The sequence below is a fragment of the Misgurnus anguillicaudatus genome, chromosome 3 (genome assembly GCF_027580225.2).
Source record: "Misgurnus anguillicaudatus chromosome 3, ASM2758022v2, whole genome shotgun sequence".
NCBI classification, from domain to species: Eukaryota; Metazoa; Chordata; class Actinopteri; order Cypriniformes; family Cobitidae; genus Misgurnus; species Misgurnus anguillicaudatus.
This window is the reverse complement of record NC_073339.2, coordinates 28,856,046-28,871,281: the sequence shown is the minus strand read 5'-3', so window position 1 is coordinate 28,871,281 and position 15,236 is coordinate 28,856,046. Positions and strand designations below refer to the sequence as shown.

The 15,236-nt window shown below is 37.1% G+C and overlaps 2 long non-coding RNA genes across 2 annotated transcripts; both read left to right on the top strand.

The window, feature by feature from the left end:
* Positions 1-2,780: 2,780 nt before the first annotated feature.
* On the top strand, positions 2,781-7,199 carry LOC129445431 (uncharacterized). Its single transcript, XR_012360445.1, has 4 exons — positions 2,781-3,253; positions 6,625-6,682; positions 7,027-7,077; positions 7,160-7,199. It is a non-coding gene; the product is annotated as an uncharacterized lncRNA (long non-coding RNA).
* A 96-nt stretch (positions 7,200-7,295) lies between these two features.
* Positions 7,296-9,048, top strand: LOC141353362 (uncharacterized). Its single transcript, XR_012360444.1, has 2 exons — positions 7,296-7,452; positions 8,735-9,048. It is a non-coding gene; the product is annotated as an uncharacterized lncRNA (long non-coding RNA).
* Positions 9,049-15,236: the final 6,188 nt, after the last annotated feature.

Genomic DNA, 15,236 nt, shown 5'->3' with positions numbered 1-15,236 from the left:
GGCGCTTTTTGATGTTTTTTTTTCTAAAGTATGTATTTAAAAGTGTATAACTCTGGCCCTGAGTGGGAACGAAACTTTCAGACAGTTTTGTTTGATTCCAGCATTTGCCAGCTTAGGGGAAAAGGGATTTTTTTCTCTATCATTATAAATGCTAAAGTTATTTTACTCCAACTGATGGGAGGTATAATACGCTTTTTGTATACAATTTCTGCCTAAAAACATTTGAAGTGCTCCCATAACCACATACAGTGGAATAAATGCAATATCTTTATATAATTATAAAGAAAACCCTTTGAAGTTACATAAAAAGCTGCTGTTTGTGACAAATAGTGTTATTTATGTGGTTTTTCATATGATAAAACACGAAATTTTCTATTTTTATGTTGTAAATACTGTCTTTGATAGTGTATAACTCTGGTTCTGGGTGCTCTAGCAGACTGCAGACAGTTCTGGTTGTTACCAGCAGCAGACAGTAAACACCCAAAAAAAGAATGAACTCTTTAGCATGTCACATTCAAAAGTAATTCTCATTTTACTGAAGTGTGCGAAAATACATTTTTCATATAAATATATTTTTTTTGTTTTGCACATATAATAAATAGCAAGGGATTAATTAGGCAAACAACCAAAGAAAATGCTGTGAATGGACTCATTTTTAGAGTAGGACCTAAGAGAAAATATGGTGTAGCATTTGTGGCTATCTGTGCTATCTGAGGCAGTCCACACTCAAGTTTCCCATATGTTTACAAAAGACGATTTTTTACCTCATTATTCAATCGACAATTGTTGGATATCTGATGAAAATAGAACAAAAATAATGCTGAAGCCTTATTCCTGAGAGTAAGAGCTTTCATTTGATATAAGACTTGCCCATGATTGTCATGCTTGAAAAATATGAAATATGTGAATATTAAATCATATAAAAAAATTGTGGGGGGGGGGTGTGATAGTGTAAATTACGTTTAAATAACTTTCTTACAGTAAAAAATATCTCAAAGTGATGCATATCTGCAGAAAGTAGAGACTCTAGGCTTTCAAACAGTATCTCATATGTGGTACTGGGTCCATGACAGACCATTAAAAATTAAAGGAATATTTTATTTTAAGTCAAAATAAGATAATTCTGGACCTAATACAGGGTCCCAGAGTTAAAGAAGTTAAGTGTTTATAAACCATGAAAATATTTTAAACATATCATTATGAATATAAAGGTTTGCTTTCATCTTTATAAATGCATCTTTGGGCTATTTGGTTTCCTACTTAAATATATAAGAATATGTTCTTCTAACAAGCCTCTTTATGTTTGAATTTGTAGAAGCTCTTCTTGGTATGTGTGTGTATCTTTGTGGCAGTAATTTTTTCTCGTAGTACAGGTTAAAGTGAAGGCAATGAAAGGTTGGGGGTTGAACATTTGTGTGGCTCCTGGGGAAGTGTCAGCTGCAGCGTTCATTGACAGTGTCATGCACCCGCCGCCCTGGAAGCGCCAGCAGACTCACAAAGACAGACAGTATGAATTAATCCCAGGAGAGTGTGCATGACAGTTTGACAGTGCTGTGAATTGAAAAGGAGCTAGCCGCTAGGAATCGAGAGGCAACAGCATTTGTCAAATCATAATTAAATGATGAATCACTGTTGTGTTCTTAAAGGCCCCAACCGCATCTCAGAGGTGCGTAATAAAATAAAACAGAGAGCACAGCAGAAGGTACATCATAAAAGATTAGGGTTTAGTGTGAAAAAATGAACTATTTTTTAAACCGTGAATTTGTTTCTCTTTTACCAGGTACATAAATTAAATAATTGTGAATTCAACAGTGAATTAACTACTATAAGCTACTGACTGCATATAGGAGAATACAGCTTGACACAGTTATAGAAAGACACTTAGGGCTCTATCTTCTACCCAGCGCAATTGACTTTGTCAGTGACGCATGTATCATTCGTATTTTGGACCGGTGCACAGCGGGTTTTTCCCTCCACAGATGCACGTTGGCAAACTATGGAATGAACTTGTGCTCCATGGTCGATTTAGCGCAAACAATGAAGCATGTTCTGGCGCAAACCATCCCTGATGCTATTTTGCAGTTTCAAAAAACAATTGCGCCACTGACCAGAAAAAAACTAGTCTAAAGTCAGTGGCTCGTTGTTCATTATGCTATTTTAAGGGCGCATGCTTGACCATAATGTATAGCGTGCACAACACGCACACACTTTGCTTATCTAATCTACACAGATGCAACAATTATTTTTGCAAATCATAAACTGTTACAATAAATATGTTAAAACATGAGATAAGGGAAATCATTGTGGTGAGCATAGTGGTGATAGTTTTTATTTATTGTGTGGCTGCCTTAAAAAATTCTCTTCCAAATAACGATTAAAATATTTTCATAAGTTTGTTGTGTGGCTGTATTACGTTTATTTTATGTAAATAATAATTAAAATGTTTTCATAAGAAACCTTAATGTTTGAACTTGATTTGTGTATTTTGGGGTTGGACTGCTTGCGTTTCTTGGGTCCGATTTCAAAGCCCCCAAACCCTTCAACACTTTCAGCGGTGAGGGTGGACACAGTGATGTCCTCTGCTGGCGTCAAGTCCTGTGTAGAGGCAGATCCACCTCCCGTTACACTGAGTGCCCGATTTATGCTGGCAAGCTTGGGATTCCCCCATCTCCTGACATCATTGTAGCGCTTGCGGCGCAACGTCCTGGGGATGCCAGCTGATGAGACAATTGTGGCTATTTCCTTTCACGCCGGTTTAACTGATGCTGATTTTGGTGGGTTTCTCCTATCCCCATACAAAACAACTTCTCTGTCTTTGACTGCTCTTACAAGAACGTCAGCCTCCTCTGCTGTGACCCGCTCCTGTCGTCAGTGTTGGGAAAGTTCACTTTCTACATAAAATAGTTCAGTTCACAGTTCACAAATTTTAAAATGAACTAGTTCAGTTCATAGTTCATATTTCCAAATTTTGAACTAGTTCACAGTTCCAAAAATGAACAAATTTATAGTTCTTTTTCCCCATATTATTTAAAAAAATATATATTGCCATTATAGCCCATATAGAACCACAGACAGCAATTATTTTATCAGTTTTAACCAAGGACACCTGGCTGCAGCCTGCAGATTTGGGCGAGGATGCACCTAGGACGGGGCTGCACATGCAGGCCCTCCCACACTGCTTCTCATTGGTTAGTGGCGTGAAGTCATGACGTCGATTTAGCAAGTTTTCATTTCCGATGTTTATCGCTGCATGGTGAGTACAACCAGTTTTTTGTTCTCCAATTTTTAATTTTGAAGTGGCGTTTATTGTGATGTTAAAATGAAGTGGTGTACAAATAACCCAGCTAACAATTTTTGGTTCCCAAAACGTTCCCCTAACGTTAGTTTTTGGTTCTCAAAACCTAACGTTAGTTTTTGGTTCCCATAACGTTATTTTCCAAGGTTTGTTTTTGTTTAGCCAGGAAAGTTTTCTTTACAGAAATAGAACGTTATTTTTAGGTTATTTTAACGTTTTTCTAACGTTAGGAGAACGTTAGAATAACGTTAGGAGAATGTTAGAATAACGTTAGGAGAACGTTAAAATAACCTAAAAATAGCGTTCTATTTCTGTAAAGAAAACTTTCCTGGCTAACCAAAAACAAACCTTGGAAAATGCACAGCTGACATGGAGTGGAAAATGATCTCACCAGGGCGCGAGGGCGCATTGCCGCGGCTCCGTGCACGCACTGACAGAGCGCGCAAGACTCCAGCCTCAGTGAAGAAGTGAAGGCTTACAAAAGTACGGCACGTCTATTAGTACATCCCATGCTGTGTTTTTTTCAATCATATCTATCTAAAATAAGTAAAACACATTTCCGTATAAGGAGGAATAAAATAATTTTTTTAATACAAAATCTATAATAATTAAATTATGCTATTACTGGAAAAAATGTCTATTAAAATATTATACCATTATATAACACAGGTTATTTTATATAAAAATACCTCAACACATCACATATTATGTATTTAGATAACATTATATTTTATCAAATATATAATAGTGACTTCAATACAATAAAGAAGAGTTAAAACCATAGACAGTAAAAGAAATGGACACAGCGACCCCGTTGGATTCAACGGAGACAAGTGAAGCCAATTAGAAGCTCACGCTTCCGGGGGGTCGAGCGTACTGCGCAGACTCAAACTGAGCTTGGTGACGTGAGCAACCTGTCTGACAATTGTAAGTCTTCTAATAGCTGTGCCAAGAGAAATCTGAATCACCCACCGAATCTCGCAGAAACGGCGAGCGTGAACAAGAGTACGTTTTGTATTAAGTATATTTAGTATTCTGATTAATTACTTTGTGATTTTGCATAGTATTTATTTATTTTAAAGTTTAACGTCAGTACGCCATATTTTACATGCGCTTCTCCTCCTGTCCATACGGTAATTTCTCTACTGTGCGACAGAGAGTCGCCTGGTTATGACGCAATCGTTAGCATAGTTTTACTAAAACTGATTCTACTGGGCCATAACGTAAGATACAAGGTAAAGGAGCCTTTTATACATTTTCGTGTTTCTTTAGAAATGATTGATGCACAAATTGAGTCTTTAAACGCCTCAGATGTAAAGTTATTCGCTGTCAAAGTGACGCCAAAATGAATGGGAGTCAATGGAATGCTAACAGCAGGTGGGGGTCCGCAAGCTAATGGTGGTTCCCAGGGCGGCTTCAATAAAATATGAAACCCTGCCCCCCTGGTTAAAACAGATATTTATTGAAAATATATAAACATGTAATTCACTTTAGTTTAACAGACCTTACAGCAGCCGCCTCTCCATTATTAAGTAACAACAATCAGCATCTTTCTCAGTTTTTACAATAATCAAAAGCTTCTAACTTCATATTCTCTTCATGGAAATAATTTAAATATATTTTCGTTTTCACACATTTAAGCTAATAATGAAGAAACAACAAAGAAATCGCTAGAATGATATACTCTGAAGTTAAAACGCAATGAGAAATAAATCAGTCACTTTAGGTTAAAAGATCTTACCACAGTTAGTCGGCTATCCGTTTTTACAACAATAAAAAGTTTCTAACATTATATTCTCCTCAAATTCTCCTCAAATCGATTGGAAATCACTCGTATATATATTTCTTCTCACATATTTAAGTTACTAAATCAAGAAAGAGACAAAAGAACCGCTAAAATAATGTTAGTCTCTGAGGTAAAAACGAAAGGACCGTTATTTTTTAAATTAACGACTTTTCCTGAGCACAAGATAAAGCGGGTACTCGTGAAGAAGGCGGTAAGCTCGTGCAGACAAGCACGCGCATATTAGACGTGCACACTAAAGGAATTATGGGTTTAATTGTGCATTCACTTCATTTCCTAAAAAAAAAAACATAACCAAAAAATAACCATTAGAGAACGTTCGGTATAAGTTATTTTTAGGTTATTTTAAAAATAACCACCCTGCAACGTTATGGGAACGTTATTTTATGGTTCCAAAAAAGAACCAAAAAAGAACCAAAAAATAACGTTCTGTATAAGTTATTTTTAGGTTATTTTAAAAATAACCACCCTGCAACGTTATGGGAACGTTATTTTATGGTTCCAAAAAAATAACCAAAAAATAACCAAAAAATAACGTTCTGTATAAGTTATTTTTAGGTTATTTTAAAAATAACCACCCTGCAACGTTATGGGAACGTTATTTTATGGTTCCAAAAAAATAACCAAAAAATAACCAAAAAATAATGTTCTGTATAAGTTATTTTTAGGTTATTTTAAAAATAACCACCCTGCAACGTTATGGGAACGTTATTTTATGGTTAAAAAAAAATAACCAAAAAATAACCAAAAAATAACGTTCTGTATCAGTTATTTTTAGGTTCTTTTAAAAATAACCACCCTGCAACGTTATGGGAACATTATTTTATGGTTCCAAAAAAATAACCAAAAAATAACCAAAAAATAACGTTCTGTATAAGTTATTTTTAGGTTATTTAAAAATAACCACCCTACAACGTTATGGGAACGTTATTTTATGGTTGCAAAAAATAAAACCTAAAAATAACGTTCCCAGAACGTTATTTTTTGGTTCCCAAAAAAATAACCAAAATATAACCAAAAACTAACGTTAGGGGAAAGTTCTGTGTTTGCTGGGAAGATCGTGTCGCATGATATCACACAAATAACTAGTACCGTGCACGCGTTCGTGCGGTTTCCCTTACAAAATTAACCATGGTTTTACTACAGTTAAAACCAAAAAACCATGGTTACTGTAGTAAAACCATGGTAACCACAAAATAACCATGGTTTTCAAAAACCATAGTTAAACCATGGTTAGTGTAGTAAAACTACAGTATGGTTTTGCTCATACTGTAGTAATCAATTCACCAAAAAAAAAACATGGTTACTACACTTTTACCACAATAAAACCATGGTTAATTTTCGTAAGGGTTGGTGTGATTATGGTTAAAACAAGGCAAAACTGAACCAAAAGAAGAAATATAGCATTTAAGAGTTAATAGTTACAACATACAAAGTTATATTCTAGGACTTTTTTCTAAGAATACATTTTTAAATGTAAACTATTTTGACATGTTTTTGATAAGTATACTTTTTTATTGAACAGGAAACCATTTCAGTATTCACTGAGCTTTCTGACAACAGGGACCTTTGATTTTACAGAGGTTAGTGAAATAGCCTATGCAATAGAAACCGCCATATTATTAAAAGTAAACTAACTCAGTATTAATTTTTAACTTAGCCTGTCATTCATTGCAGTAGTGTCAGCTGCTTTTGGAGAAATCATCCTTTGAGGTTTGTTTGTTTTCTTCTTTTTTTAATACATACTGTTCATTGAAGCTTCAATTACCAAATGCTTAAATTTAGCATTTTAAAATAAATGTTTTTAACTATAATTATAAATTCATTACATGTATCAATTTAAACAAGTGGATTTCAATTATGGTCCTAAGGGATGTCATTAAGAACAAACTGTCTTTATGAGACTTTATATTTTAAACTTTTGAAGGTCAGAGATGCTGAAAGTGCAACTCCAGTAAAAGAGGAGAGTAGAGAGCAGGTATTGGTTCCCATTTCAAATCTTGACCCTAAATAACAGGGGTTTGAAAATTATGCTACTCTTGTTCTTACTCTCCATTTAGAGGTGATGAAATCCCCCTGCATGTTGATTATTTGACCAAGGTAAGTGCAGTATAAACTCCTGTCAATCTATCGGTTACCCTTTTTAACCTTTTTAAGTTACATTTGGACTGACTATTTGCTACTTTAAACAGATGCCTATTGACATCCTCTGGCGGATCCTGAAGGGAGTCGTCACAGAGACGGCAATGTGGCTTTCTGGATACTTTCACAGATGTGCAAGGTCTTCATGGACGTTGTCAGCAAACCCAAATTCACTGTATGGCTGGAAAGTAATCTAAATTTAATCTAAATTGTGAGTACTGTAAAAGATAATTGAGGAAGTCGGTCTGTCTGTCCTTCTAATTCTGTTTCTTCATTTGTGCAATCTATCTATCTGTCTGTTCTTCCTATCTATTTGTCTGTCTGTCTGTCTGTCTGTCTGTCTGTCTGTCTGTCTGTCTATCTCTACCTATCTGTCATGTCTATCCATCCGTCTGTCTGTGTCTGATAGACTGTATTGTAGGGCTGCACGATAAATTGCATGTGTTTGTCACGCGCATCTCGTCAGTAATGCCGGTTTCTTGATTAGTAGTAAATCGGCATCAGCTGTTTTCAGATGGAGCAGCTTTAACGTACACAGAGCCGTAGTTCACTGACAATCGGGGCAATTTCGCATTAATTATCATATGTATGCGATATGGCCCAGCTTGTCAGGGAACTACTGCTGCGTCCGAAACCGCCTACTACATACTATATAGTACGCGAAAAGCAGTAGGCGAAGCGAGTAGTATGTCCGAATACATAGTATTCGAAAAACAGTATGCGAAAAGTACCCGGATGACCTACTACTTCCGGTTAGATTTTGCAGTGTGCATACGATGGACGCTTCACTATCCCATGATGCCCCGGACGAGGAGTTATCCAATGAAGAAGAAGAGGCACGCGGCTGTTTTCGCGCTGAAATGACACGACGTGATGACGACGTATGTCACGTAATGTAACAACATGGCGGATGTAGTACGTCCGAATCTCATTCATACTACCAGGATTAATACTATACAGTACGTACTGTTTTAACGCCAAGTAAGTAGGTACTTCATCTAATTCAGTACCTACTATACAGTATGCGGTTTCGGACGCAGCCTACGGCTCTGTGCAGTAATGTCACGCCATCTGAAAACAGCTGATGGCGATTTAATACTAATCAAGGAACCGGCATTACTGACGTGATGCGCGTGACAAACACATGCGATTTATCGTGCAGCCCTACTGTATTGCCTTCAAAACTTTCAGCTTGAAAACTACTTTGATCTGCAAACTGAAAATCTTTCAAACTTTTAGGATAGGCTTTCACAAGTCAAATTTAAGTTTGTGTTGACAAACTTTTTTTTTTTTAACGGGTTTATGTTGTTCATAAGAAGCTGTACTTTACAGACAAAGCCAATAACACTCAAGCATATGTTGTCTAACATTTTCCTATAATATGTGTAACATATACATAGTAAAGAGTAATTTTTTATGTTAATGCCTATTTCCAATTGCCAAATTCTTCAAAATGATTCAATATTGTTTGTTCTGTATTTTATCTAAATTAGGTGTTGTGAGCTGAAGTGCATTTTACAGACAATATAGGCAAGAGCTCCGGGTGCCCTACTCGTTGACTTTGAAATATACAAGGACTGCCCACCTGGGTATCTAGGTGATGGCAGAAGGGGACTCCTGAATGGGTTTTATTCCGACAAGGAGGTTCAGGGCTATTGCTCGGTTGATTGTTTTTTCAATGATGGAGGGGAACTTCTGGCTGTGTAGATTGTGTGCGTACGGTTAATGTACCGTACATGATTATCTGTGTGTGTATTATGTCTTTTTAACAATTATTTTTGTTTTGAAATAAAAGTTATCACTGGTATGGGTTTGGTTTTTTTTGAGTTGGCATGCATACTATGGGATACAAAGATTCACAATGTACTGTATGTAGTTACAAACTACTTTCTAGGCATAAATGTTTAATAATAGCCTATATCACTGATTCTTGAAACTTTGGCAAAAACATGTCCCACTAAGAAAAGTGCTAATTCTGTTGGAAATTAATAACATTTTCATGAAAAAAAGAATCAATGTTATAATCAGGGGGTCCTTTGCACATATGTAAGGTTTTTTATAGGTTTATTTTTATTTTTTATTAATTTAATGATTATATGCTGGCCCATTGTCTACAAAATCAGCTGTCCTCGGTTAAGAGATAATCATTTCAACTTGATTAAAAAGCCAAAAGTAATAATTGAATTGAATAATATATTTACCGCATGAAAGGGTACATTGTAATATGTATTAAAAACTACAAACAGTGAGTTTTGAACAATATTTACTATTATTTTGTGATTTCTCAAAATGTGTCCCACAAATTCGTCACCACCGTCAGATATTTATAAAAAAACAATAAAATCAGACAACTACAGGGTCAACTGCATTCCTGAGGACCCCATTTTCAAACCTTTAGCTCTACTGCATGCTTCAAGATCACTCAAGCTCCTGTATGTTTGATATTTTCTTTTAAACTTCTTCATATTTTTGGGCACTGCTACTGTGACAACCATAACATGTCAACACCGTCATCTTTGTAAAAAAATATTAGATTAGATTATGAAATAAATTTATAATTTTTAAGAAGAGGTCTGAAGTAACTAGCAACAGAGGGGAAACAAGATGGCTAATGTGACAACTCATCTTTTTTTTTTTTAATCTATATTAGGTTTTTGTCACCACCGTGAGATGTCACCACTGTCAGGTTTTCTGTCTTTTCTGTCAGGTTTTATGTATTTTAGGAAGTTATGATTTGATATTTTTTCAGTTGTTTTCATTATTGAGTTGTATCATGTCATGTCTCGTAGTCTATCGTGTTTATTCAGTTTTAGTTTCATCAGAATGTTTCTTGTCTAGTCAGTACTGTTATTTTATGTTTCTATGTCGTGTTGCCCCCTCATGGGCTTTTTGGTTTTCTTGTTTATTTAATAAATGTTCTTTGTTCACTCCCCGATGTCGTCTTCGCTTGGGTTCTCTTGCTCCATGTCTCCAATCTTCACAGAATGAACCAGCCGACACTGAACCCAGCAGGGATGTTGGGGAAGTCAGCGTGTTTTGTGCCATTGGAGCTGCCGAAGCCAGCGCGTCCGAAGCTACCGAAGCCAGCGTATTCAACGCCGCCGGAGCCATCGGTGTCAGCGCCGTTCAGCGCGGCCGGAGCCGCCCAAGTCAGCACGTTTAGCGCGTCCGGAGCCGCCCAAGCCAGCGTGTCCTGCGCGGCCGGAGCCGTCGAAGCCTGCGTGTTCTGTGCAGCCGGAGCTGCCCAAGCTTGCGCAGTTGTCCTGTCTACAGACTTTGTTTCATGGACTTTGTCTTGTGTTACCATGGACTCATGTCTGTTTTGTTTAGTTGGTAGTCGCTCCTTAGGGGGAGGCTACTGTCAGGACTCTGCCACGAGAGTATGGTTTTATATTTGTTTTATTGTGATGGCAGAGTTCTGACAGTCTCTTGTTTAATGTGGAGGCCATGCCTTGTTTATTATGGCATGTGTCTCGTCTTTAGTCCCCGCCCCCTTGTTCTCCCTGTTAATTATTCATTATCAGTTTATCCCTTGCACCTGTGTTACTCTCGTTAAGTTTCCCTATTTAATCTCCTCTTGTCTCTTGTCCTGGGCTGGATCATTGAGTTGTATCATGTCATGTCTCGTAGTCTATCGTGTTTATTCAGTTTTAGTTTCATCAGAATGTTTCTTGTCTAGTCAGTACTGTTATTTCATGTTTCTATGTCGTGTTGCCCCCTCATGGGCTTTTTGGTTTTCTTGTTTATTTAATAAATGTTCTTTGTTCACTCCCTGATGTCGTCTGCGCATGGGTTCTCTTGCTCCATGTCTCCAGTCCTCACATGAGTGGTATACATTTTGCAATAATGAGGCCAATGTCACCACCGTCAGATTAGTGTTACCACCGTCAGACGTAGTTTTATTGTTTTAAATGAATATGCTTACAATATGTTTCTTCAGTGCTGTTGAGTTATTAAATTAATATTCTCTATTAATACAAAAATATGTTTATTAAATAAAAAAATCATTACTTTTTCTATTTAGGCTTAAAGTAAATGTTGTATGAGTAATAACTGGAAACGCCTATTTTATGAAAAAAATACGAACAGGGGAGGTTGCACCAGTAAATTGCTGAACAGCCAAGATCTTGGTCTATAATGATATACCTTCAGATTTTGTAATTTAACTAACTTTTTTTTTTCAAAATTTAAACCTGTTTTATCCACATTCCCAAGAATCACTGATATAATCCATAAAAATAAACAAGAACTATTAGAGGAGTGATTAAAATAAGAAATATATAAGGTGCCATTAATGCCATTAAACAGATATTACACAATACTCTGTAATTCCTTATAAGTTTTATTAAAGTATTATTTCATAATGTAAAGATTGCACTGTTTTCAACCGCATTTCCTGTTTACCGTGGCGTCGACGTCATTACTGTGCTACTAACCAATGATACGCGTTATGGGAAGGGCTGCGCGTGCAGCTCCGCCCTAGGTTCATACACGCCCTGATCTGCAGGCTGCAGCCAGGGGCTTCTCGTTTTAACACTGAAGCTAAATGCATCAGATTTCATCTTCATATCCAACTTTAAACCCTTATCCAACCAGGGTTTACGAGCATTGACTGTCTTTTAATTTTTGTATTTGCTTGCACATACCTTGAAAGGCTAGCAGGGTGCTTCAAGGGGGGTCGCACATCGGGCGAGAAGCGCTGCGAGGCGTTGCGTGTAGGACAAATCACAGGCATTGCACACCGCACGTGCACGTTAAATAGCGTGAGCTTAGTCAAAGTATATTTCAAGATCCAGAAAATGCGCAAGCAGCCTTTGTTAATCATTAATGATTTAGGACAAATATGATGTTATTTAATGTTAAACTATGTGAGTGGCGCGGCAGGGACTTGGATAGCAGCATCCAGTCAGTGTTGTATTGATGACGCATGCAGCCTGGTGGCAGTGTTGCCAGATTGGGTGTTTTTTCCGCTACACATTAAGGCCTGTTTACAGTGTATTTTAGACGGTTTTTCGCCTGGAAGACTCTATAGAAATCTGGCACCCTACTGAATGACGTTAAAGTGAGAGAGCGTGCCGCTCACAACCCCCAGAATGAACGAGTTCACCTTGCGTTCATCAGGCAGTAATACAGTACGTTCAGTTCAAGTTCGCCCAAAATATGAACTAGTCCATGAACTTTCGTTCAATGAACTCGTTCAGGCACAACACTGCCTGTCAGGCGCCTGGTAAATCCGTCATAATAATAGAAACCCGCCATGGAACTTGCGCACTTAGGTTTTAAAGGGAATGTTGGATGACGTTCTGATTGGTTTATTTGACTTTACGCCCAAACCACACCTATGAATAATGAACCTACTTCACAACCCCTTATTAATTTGCGCCTGGCACAAGAGTTATTTCTCCCGCCGGGAAAATGCAACAGCGCCCAAGATCCACCCACAAAGTCACATGCGCTTTGTGCTTGACACTTGCGTTTCAGATCATTAAAATAGGGCCTTTAGAGTCAAAATGTTAATTAATTGAAAGGGAGTTTATGGGAATTTCTAGTTCCATTAGCCAAGGTCAGAAAATACAGGTGAATAAAACACGCCTATTGCTTACACTTAAAAGTAACTGTCCGTTAAATTTAGGCTGAAGTCTCAAAATCTAATTAGGATATTAGAAGCATCAAAGTTTGATTTCAATTATTATTGTGGATAAGGGTAAATTCCAAAAAAATTACTTTAGCTAAATAAAATTATTTTAAAACGTAGAACCCACTTAATCTGTAACACAATGGAATAAAATATAACTTTTTATCCATTAAATTTATCCAGCTATGTTTATATTTCCAGTTTGCTGGTCATAATTCAAACCTCAATTTAAAAAGCATCTGTGTTTTAGCATCGTAGAGGTAATCAGAGATGGGTAGATTACTTATGAATTGTAATCTGTTGCTGATTACGAATTACATGACAAAATTTGTAGTCAGTAATATAATCTCCTAGATTACACATAGTTGGTAACGTAATCTGACTGCTTTTGGATTACATTTAGATTACTTTTGACAAATGTGTGTGCATGTGCTTATTGCCCTAAGCAATAATGTGATTTAATCAGTGACTTGGTTAAAGAATTCCCTAAATCTAAAATAAACCTTTATTTTGCCAGAGCGGACAGACTTACATTTATTACATTTAGCTGTTTGTCAAATATTAAATAATGTTATGTCATTTGTTTAATCTTACACTAAATGTTTACTGCTTCAATACAGATGAGTAGGCTATTGTATAGGGTAAATTTAGTATAGGGTGTGAAAATTGTATAGCTGTGGTATTTGTATAGGGAGACATACTAAAGAAGACATACATGAACAGCATGTATTGTGTAAGTGATGTGTGCCAGTAAAAAAACCTAAAAAGCCAACAGACTAAAGAAGACATACATGAACTTCATGTATTCAACCCATTTACGTGAAATCTGTAAATGGGTTGAATACATGAAGTTAATGTATGTCTTCTTTAGTCTGTTGGCTTTTTAGGGTTTTTTACTGACACACATCACTTACACATTTTGCACTTACTGCGGAGTGTTAAGACTGTTTACATATTTGTGCCCATATGTACATTTTATGTACTGGTTTTATTTTCAAATTAATATTTTCTAAAATTGTATGATGGTTTTGTGAGTTATTATTACACAATACTTTTCTAACCTTTTTGAATCTTGCCCCTAACACTAACACTAAACTAACACTAAAACTAATAAAAACTAAAATAAAAATAAGCATTTATAAAATAAAAAATATAAACTAAACTACCAAACCCACTTTACAAAGTAATTATTAGTTTTGAGCATCTTGGCCTTAGGTTGTTTTCTTTCCTCTAAGGCCTAGTCCACACGGACACGGGTATTTTTATAACCGTGAGTTTTTTCACGCAATTCAGCTGTTCGTCCACACGAAACCGCAGTATCAGTGCACTGAAACCGAGCATATTTGAAAACCCCGGCCAGGAAGAGCTTTTTAAGAAATCCAGGTTACAGTGGTGTCGTGTAGAGAGTAAAACCGGGGGGTTTGCCTTGCGACGTCAGAGTGTGCGCCGTTATTCACTGTGTTTGACGTCAAGATTGTGCGCCTCTGACTGCTTTGTTGATGATTCTTTGCAATTGCGGACGTATCTTGCTAATAATAACTGTGCTAACAGGGCTTCTAACATGTATACAGATAGATGCTCAGTTATCTCACTATATTGCGGAACACGATTTGGGTTATATCCCCGCCTGCTGGTGTGGCATGCTCTTGACAGCGCTTGATAGCGTGCTTTTGCTTTATCGTGTGGATGGATATTTAATTTAAACCGAGCATGTGTGGACGGGATTTTTTTTTTATGGAAAACTCCGGTTATAAATATACCCGTGTCCGTCTGGACTAAGCATCAGTTATCAAGGCTTCAAGAGCAAGTCCAGAAAGCATGGGCGGATTAGCCATCTGGCAGTTCTGGCAAATCAGGGAGGGGCGGTCAGATATACATGCATGCACACACAAGACCAACACAAGACATCAGACACAATTGCATTAAATAGGGGACACCTAAACTAGGGAACGAGGACGCACAGGTGTATAGGGCATAAACTAATAATGAATAATTAACAAGGAAACAAGGAGGTGGGGTCAAAACTAGAGACGGGAGAGCATGAGGCACACATAACACAACACGGGCCATGTGACTCTCCACATAGACACAAGACAAGGATACGAGGGCTGTCAGGACCCTGTCACTAGAAACAAAACTAAACATACATGACCGACAGGATCCTGACATATACACCCAATCATCAGAGGCTCCGTTGCACTGGGTGTTTTAGTGGGCCGCTGGACAATGTGGACCAGTACGCTGCTATGCACCTATACAGAAATAATAATAATCATTACAAAACTTGTTTTTTTTCTTTGGACCCACTTGTAACTCACTGCTGTCATTGCTGGATTTGTTGCCTCATTCAAAAGTCAAAA